This window comes from Gekko japonicus, unplaced genomic scaffold (assembly GCF_001447785.1).
Source record: "Gekko japonicus isolate JY-2015 unplaced genomic scaffold, Gekko_japonicus_V1.1 scaffold1771, whole genome shotgun sequence".
Lineage (NCBI taxonomy): Eukaryota > Metazoa > Chordata > Lepidosauria > Squamata > Gekkonidae > Gekko > Gekko japonicus.
Genome location: NW_015160266.1, coordinates 343,351 through 358,235, shown reverse-complemented (window position 1 = coordinate 358,235; position 14,885 = coordinate 343,351). Strand labels below are relative to the sequence as shown.

Here is a 14,885-nt window from a genome sequence, read left to right as displayed (position 1 = left end):
TTCTTGTTATGATAGGAAATACATGGTAATGACATCACAATTGCAGGTTACAGCTTTCTTCTGTAGATTTACATGCGTAGAAACGATAATGAGTGTGCCTGTATTTAATGGGGAAAACAGCTTTTAGGAGGATATGCTTCTGCCTAGCAACAGGTACATGTGGAAAGAAATCTGCCTTTGCGCTTAAGAGAAAGAGAAACGCGAGAAAGAGGCAGAAGGATTTATGGATGCAAAGGGAACATTTACATTGAGCGTTTTACTTAAGCAGCTTTTTCAATAACAGCTTGATAGCTGTCTTTAAAAACTAAGGGTGGCTCTGGAAGGTGGGGATGGCGGGGCTTAGGTCAGGAAGTCAGGAGTGACACCTGTGATCTGAACTGCAGCTTTTAAACAAAGAATAAGCATGTAAAGGCAGGGCCAACCCCAGGGGCTTTGGTGTTCCAGATGAGCGGTGACTTTGGTACACCCCTCCCTGTTCAGTACAGAGAACACAGGTGATGTTTTTGTGAAGCTGTGCTGTGTTACATTAGAGTTGAAGTTGCACATACTGCCCTGCTCCGGAGTGGAAAGTAAATAATAGAACTCAACTGCTGGAATGATGGACTGTTTTCTATGTATGATACTTGATAGTTTGGCTTGTAAGAGAGCATGTTAATATATATTTTAAAGAGAGAAGTGGCTGGAGTGTCAGGCTAGGATCTGGGAAACCAAGCTTCAGATCCCCATTCTGCCACAGAAGCTTACTGGGTTGACTGTGACCCAGTCATACATCCTCAGCTAACCTACCTCACAGGGTTGTTGTGAGGATAAAATGGTGGAGGGAACTATGTAAGCTGCTTTTGGTGCCTGTTTGGGAGAAACGCAGGGTATAACTGAACGTAAAATAAACTTTCATCTGAATTGATGCCCCTTAAAGCCTGGCTTCCTCAGCCAGGCATTTGACCAGTTTTATTTGTTTCTAGGAACCAACCCAAAATTTTGGGGCCACACTCATTTTTTCAGTCTTCAAGTTTTGTATTTTCATGACCATATTTTCTGATTACTATACTAATAACCATAAAATCTGATCCTAAACTCTTAGTAGTTTCTAGTGATTTCATCCAAACCGTGACAAAAGTATTGTAGACTCTGTGTGTGTGTCTGTCTGTGTATGTATATATCTATATCAATATATATATATATGGATTCTGCTTGTCATGACAACAAGATCTTAACCTAGCTGCTTCCCAAGTTCTCATAATTTCATTAGTGTTTTAAAACTTCCATTTAATTGAATGTTGGAGCCAGTATAGAAAGCAATTGGTTAAGAAATCTATCATCCTAAATTATGTAAAGCAAACACAAGCAGTGACAAGAGCTTTGTGCACTTGCGTTTTTACATCACAGAATAAAACATGTTAAGATATTTTATCATCATCACCATCATTTTCATCATCATCATCATCATCATCATCATCATCATCATCTTTTGTACTTCCACTGAGGATTGCTGTGCGATGCTGCAGTAAAATCCTAGGTGCCATAGTGATATTTGTAGGTGCCATGGCAACCCAGCACCTGGGTCAAGCCCTGTCCTCGACAGCTGCCCACTTCACCCAATGTGGCTGGGCTGGCCCTGTGTGAAGGCAGTTCAGGTTTGGGAGGAGAGAGGAATTTCATTTTCTAGGCCTTTTCCTAACTACATTCCCCAAGCAGAGACTGGTTGTACCCATCGCAAAGCTTCGGTGATTAATGGCAGAGGTGAGGGTCATTGGTGAGGGCACAGGTTGTGGGCCCTGGGTTGCTTTTCCATACCTGGCCATCTCCGTGTTGTGCCATGTTCAGGCCCAGAAGGTAAGGAATACTTTCCCTCTTCTGCGAGCCAGAAAATATGTTCAGGATAGTGGGCAGAGGGAGGAGGTGGTCTTGCATTGCCTCCTTCCCTCCCTCCTTTGAATCCAGCTCAGAGAGATAATTTTGAGAACATATTTAGTGTTAAAAACCCTTCTCTTACATCATCTCAATCCTGACAGCCCTGTAAAGTAGGCCGTTATACTCATTTTTAGATAGGTTGAGCCTGATCCTGGGTTTTGTCTGCCTGATGAGTTTATGGCTCAAGGTATTTTCACTCTGGATTCCCAACTCGCTCAGATGCCGATCTGTAATCTACAGCAGTTTGTGAATTGGGCTAAACATTTTTCAGATTGTTGGATGCATACCAACATATCTCTTGCATTTTTTAACTCCTGTTATGGCCTTGAGAAAGGTGACTATTGTCATATGGAATAAATTGTTGAGGTTTCTTCTGTACCTCTTTAATTGTCATTAAAGCCATTCCAAAATGAAGATGGACCCCTAGTACCTTTTTCTTGTGGTTGAGGCACCGATGAATGCAAATTAAAATGGATTTTTGATTTGGTACTTGTTCTTTGCTGAAGTCTTTGAGCTGCACATCTTTATTTATGATGCTTAAAATCTGTCTGCATGTAGCTATTAGTGCTTTGTTTAGTTGCCAAATGGCTCTGAAGGACACAAGCATTTCCTTTTGAGAACACTTCAGCACTAGAATCAGCCTGTTGCCATCTGCTGTATAAAAGAAAGATGGCTAATTGAAATTATATTTATTGCTTTCAATTTGGGGAAATGAGAAAAATGGTTGCAAACCTTTTAATGTGTGTTGCAATGCTGTGCTGACCTAAACTGTTGTATCGTGTGAAGCAGGAGTGACTGTTTAAGCAAGGCATTCCTATGGTGGTATATAATAGATTCCAAGTTCTAAAATATAGTCACGAAATTTAAAAGTATAAAGGTCTTAGTTTTCCACAAGCAAATTTGTAAACATACCCAATACTTACTATGAGACAGCTGCAAACTACTGCACCTGATATATCGGAGAGTTTTGCCATCTGGGGACAACGGAGGATGAGGGCACCTTCTTCTGGGGCCCATAGAATTTGACCCCCGGTCCAATCTTTTTGAAATGTGGGGATTTTTTTTAGGAGAACACCCCCCCCCGAGCCCCAGGTACCCCAGGATTTATTCTCCATTATAGCCTGCGGGGGGCAATATCATACCATATTGGGAAATACCGATACCTTTTGGGATCAATATACCTGAACCTGAAAAATACCATTTTTTTTGTTTGTGTGCACATCCCTAGTAATTAATATCTTGCAGTTTTGATTAGGGTCTTAAAGACACTTGATGGAAGGATGCTGTTCAACTGTTCTAGAATGGGCAGCAGCTGGTACTGAAAAACAATTCGGGGTTTTGCTTTCTTTTGCAATTTCTGTGAGTTTTGGCTTAGACGATTGCTATCATCTCATGGCTCAGATCACGATGTTAATATAAACAACCTGTTTTTTTTTAAAAGCAGGATCCTTGGGTGGTTTTAGATATGCAGCCAAGCAGTGAGAAGAAGAAAGAGTAACTTGAACTTCCTGTTCAGGATGGAATTCATGCATCTCATAATGGGGGAAGAGTCACTTGCCTCAGCTTTATTCACTACACAGGAAGCATGAAAATTGCTTACTGTGCCGTTTCTAGTTTGAGTATCTGAAGCTGTCCTAGTTATAAACTTTAGTAATCTACAAAACTACAAGACTCAAGGGAGAGTCTATTTTCCCCCTTGGAATAACCTAGGGTCCATGGAGGGAGGTTAAAGCAGGCCATGACAAATCCTTTGGCTCTAAGAGTCAGTCGAGAAATTTAGGATCCAGACCCTTTCCCCCCCAGCGTTCAGGGTTCTGTATTTTAATTTAAATAAATTCATCCACCACCATTGAATGGTGGTAAGTTGACATATAAACAAGTAATAAGGAGATCGACATCCGGTGTGGCGCGCGAGCGGACGTTTCTCGGCTTGCTCCAAGCTGTCCAATTCCCTCGGCGTTCTTTAGGAGCCCCTCAGGAATGAGGGTGCTCCGCCCTGCTTCCTGGAGGGAGACAGGGTTGCAGGGGGCTTCCTTGCCCACCCCTGGCAACGCCAAATCACCGGGGTGTTGCCTTTGTGCCCCGAAGCGAGAGCGTTGAAGCGGAGAAAACATGGCTGCGGCCATAATTTCCTTAGCAGCGCCCAGCCGATTTTAAATTTCAGCAGGATTTGCAAGCAACACATCACAAGAAGAAAAGTCCTGTGAGTTTAAGATAAAGAGGATTTATCCATGTACTTCAAGTAAAATAAAGACCTCTAATGAACCCGGAACAAACCCCCTGTAATTACCCCAAAAAACGCTGGAGAGAGCGGCTATGGAAGGACTGGGGGGGGAATAAAACGTTTTGAAGAAGAGGGGGTAAGAACTGAAAAATTAAGCTGTTTCATTGGATTACTGGTAACTGGATAACTTGAATGTTATACTCTAAGGGTGTTAAATATTTAACGAACAATATGTAAAAAAAATTATAAGCTAAAAGCAGTACTTGTCGTGAAGGGGAAAAAATGGCGACTTCTGCGGAAGAGCAAGACTGGGACTTAAATATGCTAGTGGAAGAGCTCACATATGAACAGCTTAAAAGATTTCTGTCACAAACAATTAAGCAAGCATTTGAAACAGCGTGTAAGAATCTATTGGAAGAGCCTCGAGGAGAATTAGTAGGTATAGAAAGTATTAGAGAACCTAGTATATGTATGCAAGTCTCACCTGAACTGCAGGAGCATGGACAGGAGAGGGAGCCAGTGAATAAGAAATTAGTGACGTTGCAAAAGGTGGCTCATGATTCAGATGTTTACAGAAAGTACTTGAAGAACGATCAAATAAAACGGGAATTTAAAAAAAGCAAAGAAAGGACACTCTTTAAACATCTTTGTACAAAAGAGAAAGTAATCAAAAAGAGGAAATTAAGAGATGATGGAAAAAAATTTGAAAGCCCAAAAAGACTGACAAATGCTATATCGGAGAAGAGAAGGCTAAGATTGAAACCAAGATTCCAGGAATACAGAAATTATAGACACCGAGAAGAGATTGGAAAGAAGGATTGGTGCTGTAATAAATAGAAAGATGGGGGAAAAAATTGTGACAAGAGCAATATATAAGTGTAATATGCAACTCCACCAAGCGCTGGCCGGGTGAAATCCCCGGCGGCGCTCCGAGGTTAACGGAACGGGCCCCGACCCGCGAAGCTGAACAGCGAGGCCTTGGGGGTTGTTTTGGTCCACGGCTGAATTAAACTCCAAAAGCGAGAACAACCGCACTTGAACGCGGAGTTTCCCTCCCCAAGTAGGAAATACTAAAAGTTCTTCACTAATGCTTCGAAGCTTTGCTTTTTGGCCTAGCTCGTTTGAACAAAAGTTCTCCGGTGTTTTCTTTCTCCCCCCGCTCTCTCCCAGGTGCCATTTTTTCCCTTCCAGCTAAGAGAAGAGCAGGCTTCGTTACTCTAGCTGCACTAACGGGATGTTTGTGTGCGTGTGCGTCATAAGTCTTGGGCACATTTTCTTTCTGGCGGCTTTTTTTTTTTGGTCCACTCATGCAAAAAATGACTTTGACGGAGCAGGCAACTTTCTTTCGTGTTTTCAGGGTAGCAGATTTCTGTTGGTCCACCTTCCGGCTGTGACTTTGGGAAGGCCGCCGTTAAGGCATGAGGGTTGAGCTTTGGGGGGGGGGGGGGGAGTTCTGTTTTCCTTTTGAGTCGGGTGAATGCCTACCGGTGACCTTCCTCTCCCCCCCCTCTGTGTAAACCAAACTTAACATGAATGTGGGGAAGATATTACAGATAATATATCCTGCATTGAAGCTGAGCTTTGGCTTGCATATTATTAAAAAAAAATTCAATTTCAATATTAAAAACACTTGAGCTATAGTGAAGTAACGCAGAGCTGTCTTTTCTCCCCCACCCCCCTGTCTGAAATCGAACTCCCGCAATTCCTCAAATGTGACTTAACCTGCTGGAGAAATAGATACCTTTTTAAAACCCTAATAAAATAAAAGTTAAAAAAGTGTAATATAAATTTTTGCCAAGCTGATAAATGATGGTTTTTTGAGATAGGAATGGGCAATCATGAGAAATTATGTATAGACTTAGCTTGTGGTGGAAGGCTGAAAGATGAGGTTGAAGATTTGTAATTTGTTTATATTTAATAGGTGGATTGGTATTATTGTATCACTATTATATGCTGTTAGAGAGATTGATAATTATGAAGATAAAAGGCGTGGTTGAATGAAATATTGGATTTTGTGTTGGGTAATAAATTAGATAAAAATAGGATATCCCCCCCTCTTAAATTGGTCTTAGAAAAAGAAAGTATAAAGATATTGGCTCTTAAAAGCATTCTAAAAACATCTTTAAAAACAAGATAATGAATATCAATATGGGACGAATATAATCAAATATTTTAAGAGATTTTTCATGACAAATGTTTTTATGTTAGATATGAATTTATTTGTGTGTCTTGTGTGTTCTATTTTTTCTGTTAAGAGGGGGATGGAAACAATAAAAAAATGACTAAAATCAGAAATATAAAAGAGGGAATAAATGAGGGTCTTTGTCTCTTGGAGGGATTGCTGAATATGAATAGACTTGATAACAAATGAGATCTTGTTAATAATGATATAGGAGATATAGATCAGGTGAGAATAGTTAGATCTAGACTGGTTCTAATTTATCAATCAATCTTCAATGAAATGGCTTATAAATGTCTAGGTATTTTGTATTTTAAGTATAGCTCCGTAGGAGGACTTTTGATAACTTAATAAAGTTAATAGAATAATTTATTTTGTAGGAGCTATGTGGAAATATAGGAAATACGTGATGATAAACTAACAGAGGGATAAAATGAATAATATAATATTCTGTATGCTAATTATTATGGATGTGTTAAAATATGTGATTATTTTGTTATGTCTACTTTGAAAATTAATAAAGATTATGAAAACAAGTAATGAGAACAGCTTCAGGTGCACTTATTTTTGTGTCATACAACAAAATATTCTGATGCAACACTGATGAATTATTATGCAACACTGATAAATTATAGTTTCAGGTCTGCTTATGGGAATTACATGGCCCTAGGCAATCTGATGGATAACCTGCTCTGGATGATGGACAGAGGGTGTGTGGACCTGCTGATTTTCCTGGACCTTTCAGCTGCTTTTGATACCATCAATCATGGTATCCTTCTGGATCACCTTTTGAGGCTGGGACATACTTTCTTGCAGTGGTTTCAGTCCCATCGGGAAGGTGGGTTTCAGACGATGATGCTAGGGGACTGTTGTTTGGCTTGTGAGATCCTACAAGGCCCCCATGTTTTTCATTGTCTCTATAAAATTACTGGGTAATGTCATCCAGAGATTTGGGCTGATCTGTCACCAGTATGTGGATGACACACTCTCTTGGGCTTCTGGCAGATCCCGCCAAGCCTGAACCAATGCCTGGAGGCAGTTTTGGGGTAGACAGGAGCTAATTAACTGCAGCTTAATCCTGATGTGGTGGGAACACTGTTGATGAGCAGAAGGATTGACCCAGGATTTAAGGTGCAATCTGTTCTGCATAGGGTTGCACTCCACTTGAAAGAACAGGTCTTTAGGGTGGGGGTGCTCCTGAACTGGGGCCTAGTGGTTGGTAAGCAGGTGGCAGCTGTTGCTGGGAGTGCCTTTTACCTGCAGCCTTATCTGGGTGAAAAAAAGATCTGACCATTTGTTACCGAGCTCAGTTTAAGGTCTTTGGCTATCACATATAAAGCCCTTAAAGGTCTTGGTGCGTCTTATATATGGAACTGCCTTTTTCTCTCTGCTCTGCCACGACAACTCCACTCATGTCAGCAGGGGGTTCTGCAGGTGCGAACCTGCAAATGGGCAAAATCAACAATTGCCTCTACACCCGTCCTTTCCCTGTTGTGGCTCCCATCTTGTGGAAAGCTCTCACTCTTCTGGCTTTCTGCAAGCTATGCAAAACTGAACTATTCAAAGAGGGTTTTTCTGCACAGGTGATAAGGCTGCACAGCACAAAATGCTTTCACAAACCTACTTGGATAAATGACCGGGACTTGTGGTCTTTTCTGCTGCATATAGCATATTGGAAACAGGATCCTATTATGTCATTTCTGTACTGCTTAATATGTCATATTAACACTTATGTTATGCTCAGGGGTCATTCCGTAGAAAAAGAGGTGCAGGAGCTCATTAGCATAACTCATTAGCATAACTTATTTGCATATGCCACACCCCCGACATCACTGGAAGTGTGTCAGAAGGCAACACCCACCGCTCAGGCTCCACTGCACTGTTTTGGATTGCTAGCTATTGGGGGGGGGGGAGAGAACATGCAGATCTGTCCTCGCAGAGGAGGGAGAACTTGTACCTGAATAAAACTTAAAGGTGCCACTGGACTGTTTTGGATTGCTAGCTTTGGGGGGGGGATGCGCAAATCTGCCCTCACAGAGGAGGGAGAGCTTGTACCTGAAGGTGGGCCGGGGGGCCCCCTCTGCAACTTACCTGGCTGCTTCTTGCTCTGACAGAGGGCTGCTGGGAGCAGGGGGCGGGGCTTGTTGCATGTGCCCACCCCCTGGGCTCCTTACTGCCGGAGCTCCGCTCCTGTGCACTCCCGCAGGAAATGACCCCTGGTTATGCTCCTGTTCTTTCTGGTAGTTTCTAGCCTTCTAATATCCTAATGCATTAATTACTGAGTATCCCATCTTGTTGATTGTATTGATTCACTATGTGCAATCTGCATTGAGCCCATGTGAGAAAGGTGGACTATAAACAATGTAAATAAAAATAAATAAAATAAGATTACTGAAATGAGCACTATGTGGAGCTGCCCTTGAAAAGTGCTCGAATCTTAATTATTACAGAATGTTCCAGCCAGGATGTTTGCTGGAGTGGGTTGAAGGGACCATAACATTCCAGTATTGGCTTGTCTATGTTGGCTCCCAGTCTGTTTGCAGGTACCTTGAAAGCCCTATACGTCTTAGGACCAATGTACCTGAAGAACTGCCCCCTCCCATATGAACCTACCCAACCACCAAGGTCCTTTTCTGAGGCCCTATGTCAGATACTCCTACAGTTTGACAGGTGCAATTGGACATATGGCAGGTGACAACCTGAGAACAGTGCCTTCTTGACTGTGGCACCAGAACTATAGAACTTTCTTCCCAGTGATATTTCTCTGGCCCCTTCTGCCACTGTCTTCTGCCAGCAGGTCAAGACTTTTTTGTTTTGTTTTGTCTGGTATTCCCTCAATGATCCTCCCTTCCTTGTGTGTCTTAAGTACTGCTTTATGTGCTTTTAAAATTTACTAGTTTAGCTTTTAACTGTTTATAAGGTATGTTTTAACTGTTAGCTGCCTTGGTGGCTCTGACTGGATGGAAAAGTTGCATATAATAAATAGGGTTGGATCCCACCAGTCCTCCTCCTAATCTTATTACAGCCCACCTTCCATATGGCTTTTGTCCATGCAGGTTCCATGGTCCCCTAACATAGCCTTTTTGGTGGTTAAAGGGCCTGTGTCCTTTGTTTTTCACTAGTGAAAAAACTGGTTGGATCCAACACTTTGTACTTCTACACCGATAATTGATTAGAGATGAAAGAGTAAAATCCTTGCTAAAATTTCTTGGTGCTGTAATGAAATTTGCAGGTGCCATGGTGACCTGGTGCTTGGGATTTGTCATGTCCTGGGTTTAGAGACCTTGGTGATTGTTTTCCAGCCTCAGAGGAGGGTGAAGGGAGTGTCCCCATTTAAATTCACTGTGCTTTCAATTTTGGCTATTACAGTAGCAGTGTATTTTTGATCTTGGCTTGGCGTTTTTATTCCTTCTCTTTTCATGAATAAGTATCAGCTAAGGCACTAGGTAGAGCTACATCTTTCAGAAGTTCAGCAACAGCTGAAGGATGTAGATACTTTTGTTTCACCGCTCTGCCATCTTGGAGCACTAACAGTGAAGAGCAGACAGACAGCTAAGGCAGTAATTTTGCTCAACTGGATAGAACTATGAGAACAGCGTGGATCAGTTTATTTGCATGTTTAAGATTATGCAAATACTGCTGTTTACCTTTGGTAAGCATCAGTTGCTTTCTCAAAGGCGTGTTTTTTTTCTCAGGGATAATTCCCATGATATTTCTGTGAACATATGCCATGGGAATGAGGCGACCGTCATGAATTCAGGTCAGCATGCCCAGTGAATGCATCTCTGCAGCATTCCAAAATCCATTTTTCAGGAATGGTTCCTTGGGAAGAATTCATTGCATGTCTCGTCTTCCAAATGAAATCTTGCCTTTACCTCTGTACCAGAGTAAACAGGCCTCTTTGTTGATATTGCCATTTCTCCATTGGAGTACTCAAGACAGTTTTGCTTGAACTTGTGAGCAAATGAGGACAAATGCAGTTACTTGGAAGTTCTTTAATACAGTCAATACTGTCTTGTCTGCTAGGCTTAAATATATACAGTGGTGAGTAAGAGATGGGTTATTTCTCTTATTTTCTGGGTAATCCTCAAGTCTCTCAATGAGTGGCATTCATCTTAAACAGAGGCCCCAACCTTTTTAAGCCTGTGGGTGCCTTTGAAATTCTGACACAGTATGGTGGGCGCAGCCACAAAATGGCTGTTCCACCTTCAGCAGCGGGGTGAAGATCCTTGTGCTGTGGTGGCCTTTGCTACCAAAACTGGCAAATCTCCAGTGGCCAGTCAGAAGCTGTGCTGGGCAAAAAGATCTGTCTGGCCCCACCCAGTTTCTAAAAGCACTTGGTGGCTGCCAGAAAAGGTGTTGGTGGGAGATTCCCGATCTAGAACAAGTGTTTGCTGTTGCACCAAGGGACTTGGGAATTTTATGCTTTAGCCTTTCAACAGTTCTGTTTTGGCTGAGAGATGCCAATTGGCTTAAAGTCACTCATCACTTTTCATCGTTGCGTAGGGATTTTAACTTGAATCTTCCTCTTCCAGCATTCTGTCCATTGTGTGACACTGGCATTGTGTTTAACATGGCCATGTTGCAAATACATGACAACTGTAGAAATGTTGTTTTGAACCATAAGTGTGTATGCAGGGCCACAGCCATTGTTGCAGTTGTGGCTGTTCTTTTTCCATCTCACAACCAATGATCATGGCCATGACTGTCTGAGATTCTACCCCACCTTACAAATTAATGCTTTTATGTCCTTACATAGCTACAGGTAGCCTTGTTGGTCCAAAGGGGGGGGGGAATCTAAAAACAAAAGCTATGTAAAACCTTTTATTAGGAATGCCAGGAAAAATAACACACAGCAGTGTGCTAGCTTTCAACCTCTGCCAGAGCTTTGAATTGGCTGCAGGTTGTCATGGCTCCTTTTTTTGGCATTTGTTGTTAAAAAAGGGAAAATACTACTTCTTTATGACACTACCAGTTATTTGGAGACAGGGAAGACGATAACAGATTAGGGGTCTGCATAAAAATCCAGCTGTTTCAGTAATAATGCCCTCACCCACTAGTTCACATAAAAGTTTAAAAAATGGGTCCTCAAATAGTTTGGATGGTTTATTTTGCAAGTCCAATCATGGGAATTTCTCGCCCTTGGATAGTCTGTTTGGAATGAAATCACAACATTGCCAGTGGCAATATGCCTTCATACTGCTACAGAATACACAGTGCGTGTTTTGTGTTGTGCTTGGAGGAAGGTTAGATAAGCCGTTTACAATGAAACATTCCAGAATGAAATATTCTAAGCAACAAGGGATGGCTGTCCCTGTGATACCCTCCTTGTGCATTTCCTACTAGCATCTGCTTGCTTGGTTACTGTTGGAGGCTGAATGCCCCTTTGTGTGGTCTGGCAGGTCATTTCACATTGTCTCAGACATGAAGTTCGCGTCGTTGGTAGTGTTGAAAAGAGTAGAAGCAATTACTTTGATTACCTTTCAGAGCATCACTTGAATTTTCTGTAGATTCCTTAGCTGCCCCAGTGCTTGAATTCTTCTGAAGGGGGCAAGCACTTCTGGTCCCCAACGTCTTGTGATGATCTTTTAGCTGTTATTTTTAGAAACCTCTAGGGAGCATAGTTTGGCCATTGTAGGTGAGAAGAGAAGGTTTTTATACCCCACTTTTGTCTATCTTAAGGAGTCTCAGAACAGCTTATGATCGCCTTCCCTTCCTCTCCCCACTACAGGCACCTTGTGTGGGAGGCGGGGCTGAGAGAGTTCTGAGAGAACTGCCACCAGCCCAAGGTTACCCAGCAGGCTTCATGTGGAGAAGGAGTGGGGAATCAAACCCGGTTCTCCAGATTATTGTAAATTTATTTATTTATTGTAGATTTATTGTAAATTATTATTGTACACCGCCTTGAGCCTGCTTGTCAGGCAAGGTGGGATAGAAATCGAAATAAATAAATAAATAAATAAATAAATAAGAGTCTGTCAGTCTTACTTTTTCCCCACCATAGAGAACAATGGAGAGGATAGGGGCAACCTGTTTGAGGGTCCATAGAATTGGACCCCCTGGTCCAATGTTCTTCACACTTGGTTGGTATCTTGGGGAGAGGCTTCAGCAGCTATCCTGAGAGTGTGGAGCCTCTCCCTCAAACCCCCTCCCCTCCAGCCCCCAGAATATACCCTATGTTTTCCCCATTGACTTCAATGGCCCATAGGATATAATGGGGCTGAAATTGACATTCAGCTGGCCGAAAGACTCCGGAATCGGCTCGTACTGACTAAACTGACATGCGGGAGTCTTACTGCCAGCCGAAATTGATTCTGCCCAATTCGGCCGAATCTGAATGGGCCGAATTTTTTTTTGCACACCGCTAGTCTCGACCCATCTTTCATAAGCATAGTAAGAAGAAAGGGAAGAATTGTTACAGCTTTTGTATGTATGTGGTTTTGGTAAGTGGAACCAAAACTCAGTACTTAGGCAAATGTAGTTATCTCACTTCAATATAATTGGGTTGGAGGCTGTTGGTCTTGGTACAGTTTGTAGTCTGAAGGGGTGTAAGATTGCCAAGCACCTTCTTGGTTGTTGTGTGTTATGCCCTCATAACCCTGGCTCACTATGACCACAGATTGCTGTGAGTAATGCGTACTACATCCTATGGGAAGAGTTGGGGATATGGTGTATGGGGAACAGAGGGACAGGCTAAACTGAGGGGGCTATGGGTTGTGCGCATGAAGTATCCCATATCTCCCCCATAATTTGTGCACCAATCTGTTTTTTCCTAAAATGCAACTTTAGATTTATGGTGATGAAGTTATGAACAATTCAAGTTGGAAGTACTGGCTCCGCTGGTGGACCTCTGATGGCACCTAAATTTTGACCCGTGTGTGTCACAGAGTGTGGGACTGGATGGGCCATTGGCCCAATTCAACATGGCTTCTCTTATAACCTTATGAAGCTAGACTAAGATTCTGTATGTTCCTGCGAGGAGCGAAGTCTTCTCTGCAGGAAAGTGATGTACAGTTTATTCCATCTTAAATCACACTGATTTAATTTAAAGCAGTACGTCTAACTGGGTTGAAATTACTATCAGAATTAAATATAACCCTGTTTCCAGTCAGACTGAACTTGGCAAAGCCATTTTTAATCTGTAAGTGTTTTTGCATGAGGTCGTAATAAATGTTAGTCAATTAGTTATAGGTAATGTATTTTAAAACGGTATCTGTACAAATAGGCCTTAAGCTTAGTATTCATTATTCCCCCCCACCGAACAAGGGGGTTTGTCCTTTTTGGAAGCACTTTGTGGTGTGTTAATTACTAGAGCTCAGTAAGATGAGCCGAACCATCTGCTGACGAGTGTTGGCTTGCAAAGTGCTGATGTGACCAGTTATTTGATCTAACTGGTCATCGGCATTTAGGAATGGCTAATCCGAATGAAAGCTCAGTTAATAAAACCAGAGGCAGGAGAAACTGCGAATTTAATATGCTCTCAGGGTAATCTTAATAACCCTTCTAAGCTTGGACAAGCAACCCTACTAATGAGGCACTTGTAATAAACGGATCTCGATTAAGATGTATTTGACTCCAGGTCAGTGCAACACTATGAAATGAGTGTTCTTTGTAGAACAAAAGTAGGGTTGAGTGTGGGCCATCCATGTGTGCTCATCCTAGCTTACCTCACAGCATTTTTGTGAGGACAAAATGTGATTGCAGGGGACAGCTATTATTCCTCCCTGGATTCCTTGGAGGACAAGTGAGATGCAAATGCATAGATTGTAATGTTATATGTAAATTCACGCCATGACTTTTAAATACAAATTTGGATTATTGAGGGCCTCTTTCTTGGAACTGGAGTGCTTTCTCCCCCCCCCCATCTGCGCACTTTGAAAAGGTTCAGTTAGTTTAACTGTACAATAAGAATAAAAAATCAAGATGGGAGGGGATTTTGAAGCATTTAAAAATGACTGATTTTATTACAGGTGAATATATATATATATTATAAGACTATGAAGTCACAGGTTAGGGGGAACATGCCTTGCATACTACTTATGCCTCTTTGGGGTTAGTAGTGTCCGTAACTATTTAAGAGTGTCTGTGTGGTATCATTGTGAGAGAGTTAAGTACTTGCTTAACTGACTCACAGAAAACAAAGTATTTTCCTGCCTTAGTGTCACTTGATTTCACTCTGAATTTTAGAGATCCCCACCCACCTTACAAATTGTCTAGAATAATGGCGAGGGGAAGGATGTGCACATGCATTTGGGGCTAGGCTGGTCCAAAATACTCTTAATGGCTTCTCTACTGGATAGTGTTAGATAGGAGCTGAAACAACTGAGTCCACTTGTACAAAATGTACAGAATGGCATGGTGGGCATGGTTTCATACAGTGTGTACTTCTTATGATCCTGTTGCTTTAGTATTGCACTACTAAGTACTTAGCCACCAGCAATTTATACTGTAGTCCAACCTGAAGTGAAATATATTGGAAATACATGCCTTGAGAAATATGTACATCATATTTTATTTTGCGGTGTTTCCCTATTGTGGAGGATAAGCAATCCTTGACAGTTCTGTCATGGA

The 14,885-nt window shown here is 41.9% G+C and overlaps 1 protein-coding gene across 1 annotated transcript in view; it reads left to right on the top strand.

Annotated features, from left to right (window-relative positions):
* LMBR1 (limb development membrane protein 1) overlaps positions 1-14,885 on the top strand; it is an 85,074-nt gene that overhangs the window by 12,755 nt on the left and 57,434 nt on the right. The window lies entirely within an intron of this gene.